Source organism: Rhinatrema bivittatum, chromosome 4, assembly GCF_901001135.1.
Source record: "Rhinatrema bivittatum chromosome 4, aRhiBiv1.1, whole genome shotgun sequence".
Lineage (NCBI taxonomy): Eukaryota > Metazoa > Chordata > Amphibia > Gymnophiona > Rhinatrematidae > Rhinatrema > Rhinatrema bivittatum.
In genome coordinates, this window is record NC_042618.1 from 29346122 (window position 1) to 29369124 (window position 23003).

General features: G+C 43.4%; 1 long non-coding RNA gene across 2 annotated transcripts; it reads left to right on the forward strand.

The window, feature by feature from the left end:
• The first annotated feature begins 1672 nt into the window (after positions 1-1672).
• Positions 1673-22688, forward strand: LOC115089291. 2 transcript variants are annotated; one of them, XR_003856044.1, is made up of 5 exons: positions 1673-1774; positions 2338-2435; positions 4304-4401; positions 5308-5402; positions 22299-22688. It is a non-coding gene; the product is annotated as an uncharacterized LOC115089291 (long non-coding RNA). The 2 variants fall into 2 exon arrangements; XR_003856045.1 differs by having other exon boundaries at positions 5322-5402.
• Positions 22689-23003: the final 315 nt, after the last annotated feature.

Consider the following 23003-nt stretch of genomic DNA (forward strand, 5'->3'; position numbering starts at 1 on the left):
ATCGTAAAAAAATCGAAAAAACGTAAAATCGCAAAACCGGCACATTAAAACCCCCTAAAACCCACCCCCGACCCTTTAAATTAAATCCCCCACCCTCCCGAACCCCCCCCAAATGACTTAAATAACCTGCGGGTCCAGCGGCGGTCCGGAACGGCAGCGGTCCGGAACGGGCTCCTGCTACTGAATCTTGTTGTCTTCGGCCGGCGCCATTTTCCAAAATGGCGCCGAAAAATGGCGGCGGCCATAGATGAACACGATTGGACGGCAGGAGGTCCTTCCGGACCCCCGCTGGACTTTTGGCAAGTCTTGTGGGGGTCAGGAGGCCCCCCCCAAGCTGGCCAAAAGTTCCTGGAGGTCCAGCGGGGGTCAGGGAGCGATTTCCCGCCGCGAATCGTTTTCGTACGGAAAATGGCGCCGGCAGGAGATCGACTGCAGGAGGTCGTTCAGCGAGGCGCCGGAACCCTCGCTGAACGACCTCCTGCAGTCGATCTCCTGCCGGCGCCATTTTCCGTACGAAAACGATTCGCGGCGGGAAATCGCTCCCTGACCCCCGCTGGACCTCCAGGAACTTTTGGCCAGCTTGGGGGGGGCCTCCTGACCCCCACAAGACTTGCCAAAAGTCCAGCGGGGGTCCGGAAGGACCTCCTGCCGTCCAATCGTGTTCGTCTATGGCCGCCGCCATTTTTCGGCGCCATTTTGGAAAATGGCGCCGGCCGAAGACAACAAGATTCAGTAGCAGGAGCCCGTTCCGGACCGCTGCCATTCCGGACCGCCGCTGGACCCGCAGGTTATTTAAGTCATTTGGGGGGGGGTTCGGGAGGGTGGGGGATTTAATTTAAAGGGTCGGGGGTGGGTTTTAGGGGGTTTTAGTGTGCCGGCTCACGATTCTAACGATTTATCGTTATAAATCGTTAGAATCTCTATTGTATTGTGTTCCATAACGGTTTAAGACGATATTAAAATTATCGGACGATAATTTTAATCGTCCTAAAACGATTCACATCCCTAGTTGTTACAGATCTTTGCTGGTTAACGATTTTTACAGCAACATGAAAAGCTTCCCTGCTTTCCTAAATAGAACCGTATCTTTCAAATATGTATTCCTGAGTTATGGGATATCAAGTATACCTTACTGAAATCAGTCATAGTATGAGTATGAGCTGATATCTGCTAATGCATATCTTAAATGTGATTTTTATCATGCTGTGTGCTTGCAGCTATTTTTTTGATGTCCATCACAATTAACATTATTTATTTAAGTAAAAAATGGTGACGCCAATGACATAAAATAAAAATCCTAAGCCTGAAGATATGGAAAGGTTTTGTTTTTTAACAAAGCATATACTATTGTAGCTGCTTTTTCAAACAGCTGTTCAAATAAGGAAAGGGACCCTTAGTTCTCACTGTGCTAATCATTCTGCTGGCCTTTTTTTTTTTTTTTTTTTGAGAAAAGACATTTTTTTTCCCCTCCTAAACAAGGTCAAGAGATTTATTTTGTCAAATGAAGCCTAGAAGTTCCAGGCAGCAGCTAAAGCATGTTCCTACAGTGTGGCAGAAGTAAGTGCTTTTTTCCCCCCCCCCCCCCCCCCCTATAATAAAAGGTGTTTAAAAGGTTCGCTACAGCTTTAAACAGAATTACAATCTACTTCTTTCAAGTGTCCAGGCCATAAATTCTTCTCAATTCCCTCTCTCTCCCCTTGTCGGAATTAATGAGATCAGATTTGATCAGGGCAGTGATGTGTTCAGAGCCAAATCATACAACAGCGCGCGTGCGGTAATGGAATTTGCATCTAATGCATACATAAATCAAACATCTTTCTGGACATTTTCATATGCGTAATGTCATTTCATCCAGTTCCCTTCCTGGTTGGGGTGGGGGAGAAGAGAGAGGGGGATTTTTCTTTTTTTTTTTCCTCCTCTCAGAGAGAATGACTTTCTTTAATGCTTTCATTTTATTTTTCGCTGACTACAATCCCAGGGAATGCGTTCGCTCGGAGAAGCTTTCGGGGCGCGGTTGACAGTTTCTTTTCCAAGAGAGGGGTCCTTCACATTTATCATGCCTCTTCCTCGGGGCTTTGTTATGCAAATGTGGCTGAAATTGACGATTCCAAAGTGCTTCATTTCGGTGCCTTGGCGGTTGGAGATGGTAGATAAAAAGAAACTGACAAGACACACTGATTGCCCTCAATGCTTGTAACTCTCTTGCTAACAAGGCTGGATATTGTTAAAAATTCCCATTGTTATCAGGGTGGCAGTTCCATTATGCAGGCCCTTGCAAATTTCTGATTTGAATATTAACCCTTTAATTACCGCTAAATCAATTGCTTTTTTTTTCAGTCGACTTAAGAACCCAACACCATGAAATCCTGAGCCTTTTTACACGGTGAACAGCTGGGACACATTTTGAAAATAAAATGCGTTTTATCATTTTCTAGGTGAGTGCAAGGTTTAATTTTTTGATTTATAAGAAAATGGAGGAGAGAGCTGTGTAAAAAAAAAAAAATAATAAAAAAAAATAAATAAAAACCACCTGAAGTGATGAAAAGAAATCTCTGTTTTACCCACTTTTGATCACAAGTGTAATTTTTTTCTTGGAAAATAATTGTTTCATCCCACTTGCTGCTAGCTATCCACTTGTTCTTGCCTGTAATTTTTCCGTTCCGTTTAAGTAGGCCGCAGGTAGAGGATGGTGTGTCTTCATAGCCACAGCACACTTGACTTTGCCACCTTTCTTTCCCAGTTTACCCAAGACCACATACACCACTTCTACCTATATACTGGTTTGTCCGGTATACCGGGGTACAAATGACCAATGAAACTGTATCTTGTAGGCCAATAGGAGGTGGCACAGAAGAAAGCTTTTTTTTTTTTTTTGTCACCGGTGCAGTGCCTTTCTTTCACAAGTTTAGCTTCGCACAGATAAAAAAAATCAGGAGGCTGCAGAGGATGGCGAAGCTGGACCCACACAAAAGGGCCTTCTGAATTGATAATGCAAGAGGCAGAAGCGTCCCGTCCCGAGCCCGGCTCAGAGCAGGGCCGGATTTAGGATTTGGGTGCCCACAGGCAGGACTGGAGAGGAGGAGGGTTGGGAGACCCTGGAGATCAGATTAGTGGGTGAAGCCCCTCTACCTCCACTCCCCTCCAGAGTCCGAGAGTGCCAGAGCAGCGCCCCTTCGAAGTGGGTTGCCAGAACAGGCTCCTCCTTGGCTCACTTGCACTCCCCTTTAGCCTGGGTATTTTATTTGACGCCTTCAAAATCTGGCGCCCTGGCCAATTGCCTGTGCTGCCTGCGCCCTAAATCCTGGGTCAGAGGTTACCTTGCTGGCTTCGGTTGCACACCTGTTCCATTCATGCAGGAAGTGTTTGAAGAGCAAACTGAAAGAGCTGATTCCTATGGTTAAAAAGCAAAAATGCTAGCGTTGATTTGTAGATTAATGAGAAAGAGTTCTATTGCATTTTCAGACTGCTGTGGCATCCTTGCTAATGTGTCCCCTAAAGGGTAAATTCTGCTCCCCTCACGCGCCCCACTCTCCCAGACTGGCATGCACTGATGATCAATGTCTTTGTCTTCTTGAAATTGCCGTGTGCTGTTTAAGTAAGAACAGGGCTCGGTAATATCGCATGCAGTGGTTATCATCAGTCACTCAGTCTGTTTGCTGTTTGTACATGCGCTTCTGGAAAACAGAGAGCAGAGATCCTTTCTAACATTAGGAAACTGCGGTAAGGTAAAATTCATCTGCAATTACATCTGCCCATGCTCCTTCCTAAGTAGCTCCCTGTCGCAGGTGACGTCAAAGTTCTTTGCCATCACAGTCCTGGAGCTTTGCAGTGTGGTGGTGTCTTCTTGATTTCAGTGTATTAACGTTTTATAAGTTGTGCAAGGTCCTGATGAAACCCTTTGGAAACCACCATGCTTAGGTGTTCTGCTCGTATTCAGCGCCTTAACGTTGGCAGATTAAGATAGGCAAGAAACAGCAGAAATACCTAAAACAGAGCCGTAGGAGATGAGTTTTCGGTGGCTCATTCTCCTACCACATATAACAACATCAACAAAAAAAGTATTTTTCTTATCAGTGACGATATACTGTTGGTGAAATATTTTAGGCCCTTTAAACATTCATTTGCTTAGAGTTGTAGAGCTCTCAAACAAGTAACGCTAAAGAGAAGTATTATTAGCTGTGCATTTTTATTTATGCTATTGTAATGTAGCAGCTATATTAAATGATACTGTCTAAAAGGAATGCTGCCGATTTAACCAGAAATCAATAGGACCTGTTCATTGCATCCAACTTACTGCTTTCAGCTCTACAGAGATTCTGCATCCCTTCGGATGCTGTGAATGGCACCCCATTTCACATTTCTCCCCCTTATCACCTCCTTCAAAAAAACAGGATGTAAAATGTAAGTTGAATTGGTTGGTTGCTATATTTTTAATGTAATTAAAAAAAAAAAATGTTGCCTGAATACATAATATTATCTTGTAGATTCCATCATAATAAAAAAATGTTATTTCCATTTTCAATTGAATGTTGTGCATGTGTGTAGGTGTGTGTGAATATATCTATATCTATAAATATTTATTAAAGCTCTATAGTAGAGTCTGGATATTATTGCAGTGTTAAAATGTACTGCAATTTATGATTCATTATATTTTGAAGGAAAATACTTTTTGTTAATAAGATACTGAAAACTATGTTATTAATATGACCTAACATCTACTCAATGGATCTCATAGGATTGGGGGAAGGGTTGACAAGAAAGTATTTCAATATAAATCCCAAGAAAAACAGAATTTCTTAATCCGCCTACATTCATTCCAGGTTAAAAATAATCGTATTCATCTTGTATACATATATAGAAAAATTCTTGAGCTTCATTACCACCATTTGCTCCCATTCAGACTTTTATTAGTCTTCCCAGACTAATGCTTATACAGAAGACTAAAGTATTTTTGCACCTCATTAGGGTGATCATGATTGATCCACCTGTCACCATACTGTATCTATCCATATTAAACCTGCCTGAAGCAGTTACTAATAATAAGGAATTGGTTTTGACAGAAACAAGTGTCAGTAATGTTTTTCTTGCTCATTTATTAAAATCAGAGTTTTTCTGTTTGAAAATTATAAAAAAAGATATATTTTTGCAACACAAAGCAGATTCAGTGGCAGCCAGCAAATTCTGTAGCCAGAGAATTCAAGTAAATTAAGAGTCTTCCATATAAATAATAACATATGATATTCTTCTTGCTAGGTAATAATGAATATTGCGCTCACGTATATACTAACAGTAATTTATATTTACCAGACTTTTACTTTCAGAAGGAAGCTCCCAAAAATCACACAAATGACCTACGAGAATGAAGGAGGCCAGTGATGTTCCCCCATGTGCAGAGCGTAAAGGTGCGTGATTGCCCTTGTTTCCTGCATTTAATTTACCAGTTGCCTCTGTAGGGGAACCTTGGCAGATTCAATCTGAGTCTGAAAGACAGGCTGTCACACTTAGAGTCTGCTGCCTACTGCTGAAATTGAGAGCCTTGGCAGATATGAAAACAGTAACTGGGTTTGAGGTGTTTTGATTACAACTTAAACAGAAAGTTGTTGGCATGGCCAATACAAAAAAAAAAAAACATAATAATGACACAGAGGGTTTTTGAAGCAAAGCCGGGTTGGTATTTTTCTAGTTTCTGTGGTATTCTGTGACATGTGCCTTGCCCTCAGAAGCAGTACGGATGTGTTCATTCGGAAATGTGAATTCACACGATCAATTCAATAGGAGGCCTTCGAATTTACAATAACTGCGATATCTATAATACAGCTGATGCAGCTAATACATTCTGTATTATAGCCTAGAGGTAAATTGTGGTATATTATAGTAACTAACCTGGTCATTCATCAAAATGTGTTATGGCGTTAATGCATGTGATAACGCGTTGATACATGCGTTAATGCCATAACACGTGATAATAACACTAGCGCATGGTGGAAATGCAAATGTTTGGAAGGAATGGGATCAGGGATGAGTTTGGGAGGGATTTAGGAAAATGGGGGGGGGGCAATATTGCACTTTGTGATAGCATAACATATGTTATTGCATGGTTTTAATGCTGGAAATAACTATACCTTTTTTTCCTAGTATTAGGCTGTGTGATATGCCTGAAATGGCCATGATGGAATTTATGATAAATTTTTAGAATTGCATTTTGGCCATTTCTGGGCTTGGGAGGTGAGAAAGGAGTAGGAGTGGAAGTGGGAGAGGGAAAGGGAGCCTCTAGCTTGGCCTCACAGTGGGCAACTATTTAAATCTCAATAGGAGGGCCATCTAATAGCTCAAGGTGAGGAGGTGTTGGTGGTGGTTTAGGGTTCAGGGGCAGTTTCTCATGTAGAATGAGATGTACGAACAGCACAGTACACCTTGGTGAAGATTTGACACCATTTGGAGTGAGGAAAGTCTCGCAAAGATGAAAATTTGTACTATGTTATCTTACCCTAGCTTGATGGTACCCTGTTATAGAGTCCATCAAGCTTGGGTAAGAGAACATAGTAGAAATGGCATTTTTGTGTATACTGTGCTGTTTGTACATCTCATTCTACATGAGAAACTGGCCCCTAAACCCTAAATCACCACCAACACCCAGGTAGAGAGTCAAGCTAGGGTGAGAGAACATTGCACAAATCTCATCTTTGTGTGAGTTTCCTCACTCTGAAGGACATCAAATCTTCACAAGAGTGCACTGTTTATTTATTTATTTATTTAAAGAATTTATATACCGGGGTTCCTGTATAGTATACATATCACCCCGGTTTACAAGGAACCATAACTATCGCTAAGGAACCGTAACTATCGCTTCATTTAGCGGTTTACATTGAACATTTAGCGGTTTACATTGAACATAGTTAATTTGAGAAAACATAATACATGTTCTGTTCTGTTCTGTTCGTATGTCTCACTCTGCATGTAAAAGTGGCCCCTAACCCCTACACTACTACCTAAACCTCACCTCGAGTTACTAGGTGGGCCTCCTATAGAGATATAAATAGCTAACTACTTCAAAGGCCTTATAGATAGGTTCTTTCTCTCTCTCTCTCTCTCTAAGCAATTAACATGACCCTTTTTTCTACCGCTTGCGATATTTACAGCAATTTGATAAATCTAGGTTCAAAAAGGCGACATAACCGCAAAAAACTGTCCAACTGGCAAATTACATTGAATACGGTATGGATGGAAAGTGTAATAGTGTGCTTTTATCACTAGGTTTCCTGTATATGCTAGTATTCAAAGAATCCCCTTGTTTATGAATAAATATATCCAAAAAATTGATGTTGTAAAAATATGTCATTGTAAAATGTAAATTCACATCTAGAGAATTGATCCAATCCCCAAATGAAAGTAAACTTGCTTCATCAGCTTGCCACAGAATAAAAATGAAATCGATTTATCTTACCCACATTGATACATGCTGAAAAACAGATGCTGAATACAAATATTGTTTTTCAAAGGCCACCGTATACAAATTAGCTGAATTTGGAGCTATTGTGGCACCCCTTACGGTACCATGAATCTGTTTGTAAAAAATCATCGAAAACAAAATAATTCTCACTTAGTGCCAAAGTGGCCTGTGATATCAAAAAATCTGTGGCTATTCGATGAGGACACGGTCTGGTGTCTAAACCCTGTTGAATGACTATAAGAGCTTGATCCTGAGGGATACTAGTATATAACGCTTTGATGTCCAAAGTGAACAAAAACGCATAGGGCCGGATTTTAAAAGCCTTGCTCGCGTAAATCCGCCTGGATTTATGCGAGCAGGGCCTTGCACGCCGGCGCGCCTATTTTCCATAGGCCGCTGGCGCGCGCAGAGCCCGGGACGCGCGTAGGTTCCGGGGTTTTTGGAAGGGGGCATGTTGGGGGCGTGTCGGGAGGGCGGGACCCGATGACGCTGCATTTCGGGGGCGGGGCGCGGCATTTCGGGGGCGGGACCGGGGGTGTGGTGCCGGCCCGGGGGCGTGGTCCAGGCCTCCGGACCAGCCCCCGGGTCGGAGGACGGCACGCCAGCAGTCCGCTGGCGCGCGTAGATTTACGTCTGCTTCTCGCAGGCGTAAATCTACGGACAAAGGTAAGGGGGGGTTTAGATAGGGCCGGGGGGGTGGGTTAGGTAGAGGAAGGGAGGGGAAGGTGAGGGGAGGGCGAAAGAGAGTTCCCTCCGAGGCCGCTCCGATTTCGGAGTGGCCTCGGAGGGAACGGAGGCAGGCTGCGCGGCTCGGCGCGTGCCGACTGCCCAAAATCGGCAGCCTTGCGTGCGCCGATCCAGGATTTTAGAGGATACGCGCGGCTATGCGTGTATCTTATAAAATCCAGCATACTTTTGTTTGCGCCTGCTGCGCAAACAAAAGTACGCAATCGCGCTTTTTTTTTTAAAAATCTACCCCATACTGAACATTAGTCACAGTCTCCAAAATCTTCAACATGTGTTTGGTATCTTTAAGGTAAAACTGAGCTGTAGATTCTAATGGTTGCAAAAACATGTCTACAAAAATGGACAAGATTTCCAATACCGGCCCTATAGCTGTAAAATGGGTCTACCAGGAGGCTGATCCAGATTCTTATGGATTTTAGGCACCATTTAGATGGTAGAAGTTCTAGGAAAATCTGTAATCAAAAATGTGGCCTCCTTAGATGTAAGAAACCCCTGAATGCATCCTGTTTTCACCTTATCCAAAATTTTTTGTTTCAAGGAAGGACCAGGATCCTCATGTAATACTTCATAATTTATGTGATTAGACAATTGGGACAAAACTTCTCATAGATATTGATCTCTATTTTGAATAACTACAGCTCCTTCCTTATCTGCTTGTTTGATCACTATAGAGGAATTGGATCCAAGCGCACACAAAGCTAAGTATTCAGATTTAGTCAAATTATAACAAAGATTCTAAAGCTTTCAAGTCACATAAGACTAAATCCATAAATGTTTTTATGTAGGGATCCAAGACTCCGGGAAGGATCCATGTAGTGTCAAATCAGATAGGTTCACTATGATGGATTGCATTGGCTCTGAGATAGTGTCTCAGGGTGTCCGTCCATCTCGGGCCAATAAGCCCCTCTAGCACTGCGGTAGGGCCGTCAGCCCTGGTATCTTTCTTGAGTTCTGTAATTGCCCCGACATTCTTCTAAAAAAGAAGGAGCATGTAGATGCTGTATATTTGTGACCTCTTCTTCAGATCCAGAAGATGAATCATTGGATGAGACAGCAAAAGCCTCTTTTTTGGTTTTATTCACCTGGCGTCACTGCCAAGGATATATATAGCCAGATGTATAGTCTTTCTCATCCAGCTTAAATTTGTGAATTTTATTCTGTTTTAAATCATAGTGACACAGTAATGACGGCAGAAAAAGACCAAAATAGTCCATCTAGTCTGTGTAGGTTACCCCCATGTTTCTCTTAAGGGTGGTTTGAACATTTCAGTGAACTGATTATGCTTATGTGGGTTTTTTTTTCATAATTGTCCATGTTTCCAACAGTGGCCAATTCAGGCTACAAGTACCTGGCAAATACCCAAACACTAAGTAGATCCCATGCTACTTATGCTAGTAATAGCAGTGGTTATTTTCTAAGTCAACTTGATTAATAGCAGTTAATGGACTTCTCCTCCAAGAACTTATCCAAACCTTTTTTAAACCCAGCTACACTAACTGCACTAACCACATCCTCTCACAACAAATTCCAGAGCTTAATTGTGCATTGAATGAAAAAGAATTTTCTCCGATTAGTTTTAAATGTGCCCCATGCTAACTTCACGGAGTGCCCCTTAGGTCTTCTATTATCTGAAAGCATAAATAACCGATTCACATCTATCTGTTCTAGACCCCTCATGATTTTAACGACCTCTATCATATCCCCCCTTAGTTGTTTCTTCTCCAAGCTGAACAGCCCTAATCTCTTTAGTCTTTCCTTATAAGGGAGCTGTTCCATCCCCTTTATCATTATGGTCTAGAGATGTGAATCGGAACCGGAATCGGTTCGGATTCCGGTTCCGATTCACATCGTGGTTTTTTTTTCGTCCGGCCCGATCGCGGTTTTGTTTATCGGCTGCGGCCGAGCCGAAAACAAAAAACCCACCCCGACCCTTTAAAACTAATCCCTTAGCTTCCCCCACCCTCCCAACCCCCCCCCAAAAACATTTTTTAAAACATCTTTAAAAATGGCGCGGGCCATCCAGTGCTCCTACCATGTGACAGGGGCTGGCCAATGGCATGGATACCCTGTCACATGGTAAGGGCAAAGGGCCATCGGTGCCATTTTGATTAGTGGCAGCCGACGGCCCGGGAGCGGGAGATCGCTCCCGGGACCCCCACTGGACCACCAGGTACCTGTAAAAAGTTTTTGGGGGGTTGGGAGGGTGGGGGAAGCTAAGGGATTAGTTTTAAAGGGTCGGGGTGGGTTTAGGGGTTATTTTTGTGTGCGTTTTTCCCGCCCTCCCCCAAAACGATAAGAGAACCCCCACGAACAATATTGTGGGGTTTTCTTATCGTTTTGGGGGAGCCCCCGATTTCTGACGATTTTGAAAATATCGACGATATTTTCAATCGTCCGAAGCCCGATTCACATCCCTATTATGGTCCCCCCTTTCTGTACCTTCTCCAGTGCAACTATATCTTTTTTGAGATGTGGTGGCCAGAATTGTACACAGTACTCAAGGTGCGGTCTCACCAGGGTGCGATGCAGAGGCATTATGACATTTTCAGTTTTATTCACCATTCCCTTCCTAATAATTCCTAATATTCTGTTTTCTTTTTTGACTGCCACAGCACATTGAGCCGATGATTTCAATGTATTATCCACTATGATCCTAGATCTTTTTCCTGAGTGGTAATGTTGTGGGAGTCTCTGTTTAGTGGACCCTTGGGCCAACCTGCTGGAGACGGGGAATAGATGGTCAATGTCTCTAATATGTGGCAGGCCGGGAGGCAGATGTTCAGGCGGGACGTAGATGCTCTTCACCCTGGAAGCTGGTACTCCCCCGGGAGGAGCCCGTAGGGGCCCGGCCGCTGGGACTTAGGTGGCTTCACCCTTGGAAGCTGAAGCCCCCCCGGGAGGAGCCCGTAGGGGCCCAGCCGCTGGGACTTAGGTGGCTTCACCCTTGGAAGCCGAAGCCCCCCCGGGAGGAGCTCATAGGGGCCCGGCCGCTGGGACTTAGGCTGGTTGTGGATCAGGACTGAGAACTGGAACCAGACTAGGACAGTAGATAAGTACTGTAGCAGGATTCGGGTACTGGACCCAGGCAGGAACTGGAGCAGGATTCGGGTACTGGACCCAGGCAGGAACTGGAGCAGGATTCGGGTACTGGACCCAGGCAGGAACTGGAGCAGGATTCGGGAACTGGACCCAGGCAGGAACTGGAGCAGGATTCGGGTACTGGAACCAGACAGGAGCTGTAGAAGGATTCGGGTACTGGAACCAGACAGGAGCTGTAGAAGGATTCGGGTACTGGAACCAGGTAGGAACTGTAGCAGGTAAACAGGAACCAAGCTGGTACTGTAGCAAGCAGACAGGAACCAAGCAGGTACTGTAGCAGGAACGGAGCGACGAAGCCAAGCGGGTCACTCCGGGGCACAGCGCAACAGGAAACCGAAAAGCTAACCCGTTGCAAGGCAAGGACTGGGTGGCCGCGGCCGGCTTATCAAGGCCGCGGCATCTGACGTCAGGAATTGGGCGGAGTCACCACTGGTGGGAAACGGGCTAGAAAGGCGCCCAAGTGGCGCGCGCGCCTAGGAGCAGGACGTCCTCAGGCACCTTCACGGCGGCGCAGCCCCAGCGGGGACGCTGCCAAACAGGCTGCAAGCCAGGGCTCCGGAGCCGGGAGCAGGTCCGGGAACAAGGAGGTAAGGGCCTGGTCGCGGTGCTCGCTGCCAGGACCGCAACAGGTAACTCCTAATATGGAACCTAACATCGTTTAACTACAGCAAGGGTTATTTTTCCCTATATGCAACACCTTTCACATGTCCACATTAAATTTCATCTGCTATTTGGATGCCCAATCTTCCAGTCTCGCAAGGTCTTTCTGCAATTTATCACATTCCGCTTGTGAACTACTTTGAATAATTTTGTATCATCTGCAAATTTTATTTCCTCCTCGTCATAGTCCTTTCCAGATCATTTATAAATATATTGAAAAGCACCAGCCCAAGTACAGATCCCTGAAGCACTCCACTGTTTACCCTTTTCCACTGAGAAAACTGACCATTTAATTCTACTCTGTTTCCTGTCTTTTAACCAGTTTGTAATCCATGAAGGGATATTGCCCCCTATCCCATGCCTTATAAAAAATCCCAAAAAGTGGAACACAGGGAGGATTATCTGGCAAAACTGAGGGAGATGAAAAAAGTAATCAAGAAAGCAAAAAGTCAGGCAGAGGAAAGGACTGCCAAGGAGATAAAGCGAGGTGACAAAACATTTTTCAGATATATCAGAGAAAAGAGAAAGGTACATAGTGGTACAGTGAAATTGAAAGGGGATAAGGATCAATGGGTGGAGAGAGATGTTGAATTAGCAGAAATATTAAACACATACTTCAGTTCAGTGTTCACTAAGGAAGACACTGGAGAAGATCCGTCACTTGTTATCAAGACTGTAGAAGGGGGTGGAGTAGATGAAACTCTATTTATGGAAGATATTGTATGGGAAGAGCTAAGAAAACTGAAAGTGGACAAAGCCTTGGGCCCTGATGAGGTTCACCCCAGAATACTGAGGGAACTCAGATATATGCTGGTGGGTCTACTGTGTGACCTGTTCAATAGATCCCTGGAAAAGGGTGAAGTGCCTATTAACTGGAGAAGAGTACTAGTGGTCTCGCTTCACAAGAGTGGGAGCCGAGAAAAGGTTGGAAACTACGGACTGGTTAGAATCACCTCAGTGGTGGGAAAATTAATGGAGACACTGCTGAAGGAAAGGATAGTGAACTGGCTTCAATCCGGTGGGTTGCTCAATGAGAAACAGCATGGATTTACCAGGGGAAGGTCCTGTCAGATGAATATAATTGATTTCTTTGATTGGGTGACTAGAGAACTGGATTAGGGAAGAGCACTCGATGTAATTTACTTGGATTTTAGTACAGCTTTTGATATGGTCCCACATAGAAGACTCATCAACAAAATGAGAAGCTTGGGAGTCAGCTCCAAGGTGTTGACATGGTATAGAAACTGGTTGACGGATAGAAGACAACGGGTGATGGTAAATGGAACCTACTCTGAAGAGAGAATGGTGTTAAGTGGAGTGCCACAGGGATCGGTGTTGGGACCAGTTCTGTTCAACATCTTCGTGAGTGACATTGCGAAAGGGATAGAAGGTAAAGTTTGTCTGTTTGTGGATGATACTAAGATCTGCAACAGAGTGGACATGCCGGAAGAAGTACAGAGAATGAGACGGGATTTAAGGAAGCTGGAAGAGTGGTCGAAGATTTGGCAGCTGGGATTCAATGTCAAGAAATGCAGAGTCATGCGTCTGGGGTGTGGTAATCTGAAAGAACTGTATGCGTTGGGGGTGAAGGGCTGATGTACATGGAGCAGGAGAGAGACCTTGGGGTGATAGTGTCTAACGACCTGAAGTCGACGAAGCAGTGTGACACAGCGATAGCCAAAGCCAGAAGAATCCTAGGCTGCATAGCGAGAGGAATATCTAGTAAGAAAAGGGAAGTGATAATCCCCTTGTTCAGGTCCTTGGTCAGGCCTCACCTGGAGTACTGCGTTCAGTTCTGGAGACCGTATCTCAAAGGAGACAGAGACAGGATGGAGGTGGTCCAGAGAAAGGTGATCAAAATGGTGGGTGGTCTCCATCGAATGACTTACAAGGAGAGGTTGAAGAACCTGAATATGTATACCCTGGAGGAGAGGAGGAGCAGGTGTGATACGATACAGACCTTCAGATACTTGAAAAGCTTTAATGATCCATGGTCATCAACAAACCTTTTCCATTGGAAACAATTTAGTAGAACCAGGGCCGGCGGAACCACTAGGCAAGCTAGGCCTGTGCCTAGGGCGCTGAGACGTAGGGGACGCCACGGCAGGCAGCAGAATTTTGAAAGGGCAAAAAGTACCCTTTCAAAATTCTGCCAGCCCCCGACTCGCCCTGCCGCCCCCCCCCGTGCCACCCTCCCAACACCGCCCCCCCCCCCCCCGGTGGTCCAGCGGAGGACCCGGAAACGATCTGCGCTCCCGGGGACTCAGCTGCCATTAAGCAAAATGGCGCCGGTGACCTTTAGCCCGTACCATGTGACAGGGATCAATCAATGGCACTGGTAGCCCCTGTCACATGGTAGGGGCTGAAGGCCACCGGCGCCATTTTGCTTAGTGGCAATCGAGGCCCCGGGAGCGTCAGATCGCTCCCGGGCCCTCCGCTATACCACCAGGGGGGCGTCAGGAGGGTGGCACTGGAGGGGGAGGCAGGGCGAGTCGGGGGCTGGCTGCCTGCCTGCTACGGTACCCCTAAGTCTCGGCGCCTTGTCTCCGGATGCGCCGATCTTCCTTTCTTCAGCCACGTGATCAGCTAGACCAGCTGCGCCGATCTTGTGTGTGTGTGTGTATATGTATGTATGTATGTGTATGTATGCGATATTTACAGAATTTTACTGAATTTTAAGCATCCCTCTTCTGGAAAATAAAATGTCATAAAGTGGGTAGAGACAAATACTAAAGTAACAAACATCAAAGTATTTAAAATATTCATCTCAGCAAAATCACAAATTTAAGATATTGATGCCAGGTGGGGTTTTTTTTTTTTTTTTTAAGCATAATTTAAGCATGAAGACTAGAATAGTTCCAATCTGAAACGGTTTTGCTTTATTTATTTATTTATTTTTTAAGCTTTTAGAAAATGTATATTTTTAAATGACTAAGACTGAATCTTCCCATTTAAAAGGGAAGCTGACTAAAGATGTCTTTCTGTTCTATATCTCCCACATGAATAATCATACGCCTGATAGTTTGAAGAAAGACACTTGCTTTATTGCCTGAAAGTGTAAAACAAGAGAAGCTGTACGATGTGGGTCACTGTCCCTTGGGAGGACAGAACCTGAAGGAAGGGTGTCATTTCGCCTTCTGATAGGAATGTGGTTTTCTTATTTAACGGTTGGGAGCATCACTTTCACTTTTAGTAAAAGTGAAAAATCATGCAAGTCTGAAAGCAAGGTGCTTCTGTGAGAGTGTAATGTGTATGTGAGACAGGGAAAGTGCTTCTGTATGTGTGTGGTGTATATGTGAGTCAGGGAGGGTGCTTGTGTGTGTCAATGTGTGTGTGCAAGAGAGATGGAGCATGTTTTTGGCTGGCTTGTGGCTGTGAGAGAGGGCATGTGTGCGATTGAGCCTGTTTGTAAGTGAGATAGAACATGTGTGTGATTGAGAGCTTGTGTGTAAGTGAAATAGAAAGAGCATGTGTGTGATTGAGAACTTGTGTGTAAGTGAAATAGAGAGAGCTTGTGTGTAAGTGAAATAGAGAGAGCATGTGTGTGATTGAAAGCCTGTGTAAGTAAGAGAGTGCGAGATCATTGTGTGATTGAGAGAGACTGGCCAGAGAGGTGACGTGTGTATGTGTGAGGGAGACTGATCAGGGAGATGACTGGTATGTGTGTGCTTGTGTGTGTGTGAGCGAGAGAGACTGGTTGGAGAGATGATTGATGTGTGAGAGTCAGAAACTGGTCCTGAGGGTGTGACTGGTGTGTGTGTGTTTGTATGTGAGAGAGAGAGAGAGAGAGAGAAGAGACTGGTTGTGGTCCCTAAGGAAGAGGACTGTGAGGACAGCATCAGTAGCTACTGCCGCTTCTGGTGTGGCCTGCAAGGGAAAGGAGTAGGAGAACTGCTGGAGAGGGTAAGTAAGGTGGCTTTTTAAGTTCATTTTTCTTGATTGACTACCATTTTAATTATTGGGTAGTGTGTCATATGTCTGCTGTTTGAAATATTTTATTGGTGTTTGGTAAAGCTTTCAAAATTTGCATGAGTTTTTAATTATTGGATATTCTATTCATCAGCTGTTTTGAAATTATTTTATTTGTATGGTTTTATAATTATGATTAATGATTTATATATCTTGATTTTATTGATTGTTTCATGAGGAATAGTGACATTTTTGTTTTTCCATTGTTACACTGTATAGAGTCTGGCATGATGTGTTTTACAGTTCAGTTTTTGTCTGCACATTTCTATTTATACTTTATGTGGCTTTATTCTGTATTTGGTGAGGGTCTGTCTCTGCTCCATGTGTGTGACCATGATGAGAGATTCTGCTAGCATATAGTGTCTGTATAGGGATCTATAGCAATCGGGTTTGTTTTGTTTCCTCAGTAGGTGATGTATTGGTATTCTAGGACCCAGTGTAATATTTACCCTTGCTTATTCACAGGTAGGGTTATTGTTGTTTGGGTCCTTGGTGTTACTGTTATTTTCCAATGGGATTGCAGTATAGATTTTGAGTGTCTTTTTTGCGAGGTTTTGTGTGTTCACAACGTGCCTGGCAGTAGAAGGTGTTTGTACTGCTGTTACTGTGAGGTGACACCAGAATTTGAAAATATCTTTTAGTATGATGAGCTGTAAGGGAAACATCCAAGCTCCATTGTTTGGGGGAATTTCAGTGGATGCACAGAGTTACAGAACTGGAGGTGCAGGATTTATATTGACATTCTGTCCCTTCCTATATATTCCAGACTTCACTCTCATAGCCATATAGAATTAGTTGAATGAGGCTATCAAATAATTTTATAGTGTGAAACTGGCCAGCTTTTTAAAATTACGCAGAAGAGCCTTTGGACTTTTTTATTAACACTTTTTTTTTATAACCAATTTGAAAGCAGGATCCATGCTATAGAGGTGGGTGTGATGAAGAAATGTCATTTTGGCTCCCCCCAACTGTCTAGAGACGCCACTGATTTTCTGTGACCTTAAGCATTAGTTCAAGAAGGATTACGGGGGGATGCTGGAGAGGCATACACATGCATTGGCCCCCGGGCGCCGGAGACCCTTGGTGCACCACTGGGTGCAAGCCATATGGGGCTGCAAGCGGTGGCAAAGAGGAGTGGAGATTTGGCGGGGCCGCGAGCAGTGCCCAACCTGCTCGTGACCCAGAAAATCACACAGTCAGCAGGTGTGATCGAGAATGAGGTAGGAGTCGGGGCCGAGACCGGAGAGTGGCGGCGTGACCCGGTGGGGAGGGGGGGGGGCAAGGGAGAAGGCTCGCCTAGGGCGCCAAATCCTCTTGCACCGGCCCTGAGTAGAACTAAGGGACATGATTTGAAACTCCAGGGAGGAAGACTTAGAACCAATGTCAGGAAATATTTCTTCACTGAGAGGGTGGATGCCTGGAATGCCCTTCTGGAGGAAGTGGTGAAGACTAAAACTGTGAAGAATTTCAAAGGGGCATGGGATAAACACTGTGGATCCCTAAAGGCTAGAGGATGGGAATGAATAAAAAAGCTTGTGGGTAACCTGCATGGAGTGGCAGTTACTACCCTTAACAGAAACGTGAGGGTAACTGCATGGAGCGGCAGTTACTACCTTGGGAAGCTTGATGGGAAGACTAGATGGATCATTTTGGTCTTTTTCTGCTGTCATTACTATGTTTCTATGTTACTATGTCTCTTTAGTTTTCTTAGAAACTTTTCATGAAGGACTTTATGAAGCGCCTTCTGAAAATCCAAATACACTACATCTACCGGTTCACCTTTATCCACATGTTTATTAACCCCTTCAAAAATGAAGCAGATTTATGAGGCAAGACTTCCCTTGCGTAAATCCATGCTGACTGTACTCCATTAAACCATGTCTTTCAATATGCTCTGTGATTTTGATCTTTAGAATAGTTTCCACTAATTTTCCCAGCAGTGAAGTAAGGCTCACTGGTCTATAGTTTCCCAGATTGCCCCCTGGAGCCCTTTTTAAATATTGGGGCTACATTGGTCACCCTCCAGTCTTCAGCTACAATGGATGATTTTAATGATAGTTTACAGATTTTAACTAATAGATCTGAAATTTCATTTTGTAGTTCCTTCAGAACCCTGGTATGCACACATCCAGTGCAGGTGATTTGCTACTCTTTAGTTTGTCAATCTGGCCTACTGCATCTTCCAGGTTCACAGTGAATTGGTTCAGTTCATCTGACTCATCACCCTTGAAAACCATCTCCAGAACTGGTATCTGGGGTAACTGAAATCTCCCATTATTATTGCACTGCCAAATTGATTAGCTTCCCTGATTTCTCTTAGCATTTCATCAACTGTCTGACCATTTTGGCCAGGTGGAATGTAGTATACTCCTATCACTATACTCTTACCCAACACACATGGGATTTCTACCCATATAGATTCTACTGAGCATTTAGTCTCTTTTATGATCTTCCTGTTGGACTCTATACCCTCTCGGATGTAAATTGCCACACCCCCAACAAGTTGATCCTCCTTATCATTGTGATATAATTTGTACCCTGATGTAGCACTGTCCCATTGGTTAGCCTCCTTCCACCAGGTCTCTGAAATGCCATTTATGTCTAGCTCATCATTCATTGCTAAAAGTTGTTTTAGCTTTTCTTGGGGGAGGAATGTCTGGTATCAATGGTGGGGAATTTGGAAATGGGAGGGGTTTGAGAAGGGGCAGGGTGTCACTGCATGATGGCCAATTCTATTTTTTCACTTTTTTCCTTGCTGGGTCACCTATACAGGTGGCAGTGGAAGGGGTTAACCATACCCCCAGGGGGATCTTTGATACTTTGGGGAGGGGTAAGTTTTGGGACACCATGGTCCTGTACATTTCAGCATGGAGGCATTGGATATATGTTAGTGTGCTGACGCCTACGAGAAAAATTATCTACAACTCCTGAGTTGCAGCTAACTTTTCAGAAAATAAAACAGCTTGAGTTATTTTAGGAAAGCTGTCTGATTTTTTTTGCAAGAAATTAGGTATGGATGAGCTGCTTTGTATGCATTTGCAAAAATTATGCATGCAAAGCAGCTTATTTAAATACATGTGTTGTTTTTTTTAAAGAAAAAATCATGTGATATTGAAAATGTCATGTGATATCACTGCAATAAGAGTATATCATGCATTAAACAGCATTTTTATGTGTTAAATGCTTATTCCAGCTTAGTAAATATACCCCACAGTCAGTTAAATTATGAAAAAAACCCCACACCACTAGGCAAATATGCCTGATCCACCAATCCCCAAAATGGTAATAGAATTCAAAAGGGCTTGGGACAAACACAGAAGATCCTGGCTGGCCAGAGAATGGAAATGAAGAAATGAGGTAACCACTATTATAGCTAAAATTCACATTTCAGTCTGGGGGCAGCCTGCATGTAGCAGCAATTGCTGCTACTTAAAATAATTACAATGGGGCAGATATTCAAAAAAAAGCCAAGCTCCTAAATTTATGCCTCTAAATTAGGTCCTTAAGGTTTCAGCTGAAATTCCCATAAACTTAGGGTCCTAAAAGTTAGTCCTCTTAATTTAGGTCTGCTATTTATTTGCCTAGATTGAGGCTCCTAAATTAGATGCCTAATTCTGAAAATCAGCCCTAAGTTCCTAACTCTGTTTCCCTGCCCTAACTCCACCCCGGTAATCACCCACTTTTTAGGGCCCAAATTTTCGGGGTCAAATGAAACTAGGACTCTAAATTTAGGCATTCACCCTAAATTTTCAAAAGGGCTAATTTAGAATCCTAGCTCCCCATTCATTAAAAATGTGCATTTATTTATTTATTTCCCTGAAGTAAAGTTGCTGGGCAGAATGGATGGACCATTTTGGTCTTTAATCTTTCATCATTCACTAAGGAGGTAATTTTCAAAGGAGTTACACCCATAAATGTAACATACAATTGTAGCAATTTTCAAAAGCCATTCACGCGAGAAAAGTGCACTCACTCGAGTAAATCCTATGGACAATTCAATGACATATATCGTAGCAATTTTCAAAAACCCACCTACTCGAGTAAATGCTTTTTAAAATCAGGCCCTTTGTTGCTTTGTTACTACAGTTCAAAAAAATGTCTGCACCTAGTATCTGATCACCTCCCCCCCCCCCCCATCTCCCAATATAATTAAATCAATGTCAGCAGCACAGAAGCTGAAAGCTTCCCGCCCCACATCCCCATCAGATATGAAAATGAATGGTTGGCCCTGGACCCTCTTCTACCTCCCAGCCTATCATCTCACCCTAGTTAGAACGCCCGACTGCCACATGGAGCCTCCTCTAAACCCGCCAGGCAGAGCTAGGAAGCGGAAGACTTCTGCTGTGCTCCTCATCACTTCCAGCATTGCTGTCAAAGCAACTTTAGAAGCAGCCGGGATTGTGGTAAGAGTCTATCACCTCCTAGCTAAGCCTCCAATCATCCAGGGTGGGGGTGGGGGATATTTAAAATCTCAGGTTTGTCGAGCTAGATCTTATCTGAACCTTTTGACTTTTTACCGTTTTCTCAAGCAAGAGCTTCTTTTAGTGGGCCACTACTAATTTTTAGCCTCCTTTCTGAAAGAAAAGTAATGTTTTTGTATGTGTTTGTGTGTGTGTGTGTGTGTGTGTGTATTTGGTGTCCTATCAACAATAAATCCACAGGCCAAGTCAGGGGTGACGCAGGAACTCTGATGTATTTTATCTTTGGTTCCATGCATTTTTGTGCACCACGGACATGTGCCTCCCAGAAAGTCCTTGGGATTATAGTTCTAGTCATATGAAAAGCACTTTGGCATACCCTAGCACACTCCTAAGAAGATCATTATCAAAGAGCCGAGTGTGGCCCCATGTACATACGTATAACCACGCGGAGATCTACTACTATAGAGCCTGTGTGAATCAGGTGCACGCATATTATAAAATACACATATATCCATCTCCGACATACACGCATATGTTTGGTTACGCACGAATACCTGCAATGCACTGAAAGCACGTATTTTTCCTACCTATTTTATAAACATGTGCACGTGTATTTTATGTGCATAAAAGCCTGATTTATAAACAGAAGTTGGCATATTTTAAAATATGCCTGTGTAATTGAAATCACCAGTTTGCTGATGTCTCCACCAGTTCATCCAGTCCCTCTCCTGGTCATCAAGGCTCTTCTAGTTCTTCACCCTGAATTTCCCACAGTTCCCCCAGACCTCCCACCCAACAAGAGCAGACAATAGACGAAGCCGATATCAAGTGCGGTAGCTATGTCGCTGGGTTCAAACTTCACGACTAAGTTGACCAATGCACTTTGGTAAGTCTTTTGTAAAATAGCAGCTTGCACGTGTCATTTGAAATGTTATGCATGTTATCTTGCAATCTGCCCTGAACATTGGAAAACATGGAGTAATTGTAAATAAATAAATAAATAAATAAATAAATAAATGGACTTCTGGCCCCGCTCTGGAACACCCGTAGACAGCCCCCTTTATTTACACGGGCAGCTGTATGCGCAATACCAAATGTATGTGCGCAATTTTGATGTATCTAAAATAGCACACATGCGAGTGCAAGCTACGTACACGGGTATATGCTGATTTTACACACATAACTGCTTTGAAAATTAACTCATTGGCCTATACAACATTCTCTTAATTTATACCAAGCGTCTTTTTCCATTCACCTCCTCTTTTACGACTTTACACCCACACTATCACATTCATGTTTGCAATTCACACGCCTGCTATATGAATACACTTGTACATAGATATCGTTTGGCTACTGTAACGCACAGCTTATATTTATGGGACTATGACACCCCATGGCTATAAGGAGATCACAAGACACGGAGTAAAACAAATATTGTACAGCTTCATTAACAAACATGACTCACACTCACGATGACAGCTCGTAGCACTATATCACACTAGACCCTGCAGTTATTTCTCTGGCACACAACTTGTGGCTGTTGGAGGATTGATGGCAAAAGATCTTCCTCCACACCTGACAGCAAGGAGGTTAACATTACTCAGATTTTCTGGTGCTATAAAGTTTTGTTATTTCTTGGCTGCCTTGTACTTTTCCTTGCTATTGGCTGTAATGCTGATACTGACAGACCTTTCTCTATGCTCTGATTGGTCTGTTGTTTTGGAGATCTCATTGGATGTGATCAATCATGTGATTTTTATTTTTTTTTTAGCCTTTTTTATGTATTCTTGTTGCTCTGTGTTTGTTAAAAGGCTTCTTCCATGTCGCTTGACTCGCTTTGAACATGTTTATAAGTTCAAATGTGAGTTTCCATTCTGATTCCTTGATGTTGTGTCATTTACCTGACCTTGCTGATTTGTTTACATGCTTACTCTAATGTGTTTTCCTTACAGATATGAGTTACCCCCCTCGAAATAGCATTAGCAAAACGCGGCTTGTGCTGGGGGTCGTGTTCCCTGATTTTCTACATGTTTTGAAAGCTTCCTGGGAAGTGACTTGTCTTTTCGTGGATGATGTGATTTTCTAACACTCTGTTAATTATCTTCAAGGACTATTTATGGCTTGTCCGTATATTTTAAATACTCTTTTGTTTGAACAGTATTAACAACTCTCAACCTCCCCTTTTTTCTTATTTATTGACTCGTTGGTTGGTTTTGGTATCTGTCCACCATTTTTTGGCTACTTGTACACTGTAAACATTTTTTTTTTTATGTTATTAGGTAGATTGGATGCTATGTATCTTACTCTGGGATGAAAGGGTAGGGAAAATAATTAAGTTTAAATACATAATAAAGAATCTGTCTGAAGATGTTGTCTCCACTTCACATTTTTCTTACATCCTATCAGACAAATGACTTAAGATGCCTTAACCACCACACCTACAAATAAGGTGAGAAAGCAGGTCAGCAAAGGGAGTATGAAGTAAAAAAACAGCCATAGACAAAAGAAGCTTTAACATATATTAAAACAGATGAGAAAGTTACAAGACTGTAGCCTATCATATCAGACCATGTAGCAAAGAGCAGGGAACTTACTATACACAGAACACAAGCACAGCACTTCTGGAGCATACTTGGGTGAGGTAGAGGAATGTGTAT